This window comes from Morone saxatilis, unplaced genomic scaffold (assembly GCF_004916995.1).
Source record: "Morone saxatilis isolate NCDOM2014 unplaced genomic scaffold, NCSU_SB_2.0 Contig17, whole genome shotgun sequence".
NCBI classification, from domain to species: domain Eukaryota; kingdom Metazoa; phylum Chordata; class Actinopteri; family Moronidae; genus Morone; species Morone saxatilis.
The window spans coordinates 3,489,407-3,491,226 of record NW_023339729.1 but is presented as its reverse complement, the minus strand read 5'-3'; the positions used below and the strand labels follow the sequence as shown (position 1 = coordinate 3,491,226).

At 40.4% G+C, this 1,820-nt stretch overlaps 1 protein-coding gene across 1 annotated transcript in view; it reads left to right on the top strand.

Moving 5' to 3' along the window:
- rims1b (regulating synaptic membrane exocytosis 1b) overlaps positions 1-1,820 on the top strand; it is a 70,531-nt gene that overhangs the window by 39,630 nt on the left and 29,081 nt on the right. The window lies entirely within an intron of this gene.

Below are 1,820 nucleotides of genomic sequence, written 5' to 3'. Positions count from 1 at the left end.
TTTGTGTTACTTATGGGAAGTGGTAAATAGTCCTACTTTGCAAAGTATTGGTAAAGACTGAGTACACATTGGAAACAATTAGCCCAATTAGCAGCCAGTAGCGGCACAGGTATAGTCAGTCACTACACATTGCATATTCCATGGCAGGCATATGTCTACTAATTTTATATCTTTTTATACACTTTTTTTCTTTACTTCCTCTGTAAAGCAGATTGTAATGTTGTGAGAGGGCCGCTTTAAATATATAGCTTGATTTGATTTGTTGTTTTTGTAATCATAGCTAGCTAGCATGATTTATGCATCTGGTTAAATCCCACTAAATCCTACACTGGTCTTTTCAGGTTGAATTGAACTCACCACACCTGGTTGAAATGAACCAAACTGAATTGTGTTAAATGACATTAAAGTTGTGGAGACCATGTCATGGAGACGAGAGTAAAAAACCAAGTTGATGGGAGTTCAAGATCATATTACATATGTAGATAATTATTTATACATGGCAATAGAGGGATTTTGATGCGCTTGTTCATTTTAGTGACTGCAAGTGGTAAAATAGCAGATGAAGCGAAAGAGGAGTGCAGGCTCTATGACACACACACACGCACGCACACACGCACACACACATAGACTGTTTATCAAGAACAATACTACGTTAATACCTGCAAAGAGCTGATGCTTTGATGTAGCATCAGTTAGAGGAGCAGCCCAGATTTTGTAATCTGCCCGCTGTGTTCATCCTCCAAAACCAAAAACCCTTACTCAGCAGTTCAAACTATGGAGTCAGCATTTATCCTCTCAAGCATTCTCAGTGGACTCTAAGATTTCAGATTAGCAGCACTGGAGTCATGTCTACTCATACTTTTTGTTTTTTCTGATCTTTATCAACCTGTCAAGTGGTCATTTTCCATTTGATTCCCACTGAGTATCACTAAAAATGTCTTTGACACACAGCGGTGCATGTGTTGTGTATTTGTTTTCCATAAAGTTTCAGCTCTCTCTTCCTGCTCTCTTGTGCCAAAAGCTCATTCATCTCGTCTAATGCCAGGCTCCAAGATTTCACTTACCTTGAAATTCAGGTTCCTCAAAGTCTTTTAAATCCACATCTGATGTCATCTTGCTGTTGTTTTATTCCTGTGGTGGAAAAGTGGCCATGAATCTCACAGGGTGCTCTGGTCTGATGCCGGGCCAGTTAGTTCTTCTACTCGAGCCGACCATCTGTCAGTGTTAATGAGAGCTGGGATACTCAGTCACTGGTGTCTCTGTCCCTGACCAGGTCCTGGCAGGAGTTTTGGACAGGCCAACTTGGAGCATAGTGAATCAAGTTGATTATGAATGAAGTTTTGTTAGCTGTGGTTCTGTAATAACTGTTATTTACCGTTTACCACCGTATTTACCGTTATAACCATTATTTTTTTGGTTCTTTTTCCTTCTATTTAACATGAAATTTCCAAAAGAGCAGAGCATTTCAGGAGGAATATTCCAAACAAGGAAAGTCAGAGGATTTCAGCAGTTTTTCATCTGCAGCCACCTTGGCCCATAGGCTATGAATAAACAGTTAATTTCATTCAGCTGATGAGTGATGTGTGAAAGCGCTGTGCATGCGCAGATCCAAATGCGAATACTCAATGCGCTGAACAAATACAAACGTCCAAATGAGTAGTCATGCACATCCCTGGTACGAACTTGAGGTTTTACTAAGTATTTTAGTTTGTGGAGATATCCAAGTTTCTCCACTGCTGACATACCAACCAGCCCTGATCATTAAGGAGACAAAGGGCTTTGTCCAGGTGGAGATGGTCCATACGTGGTTCCTGCCAAAA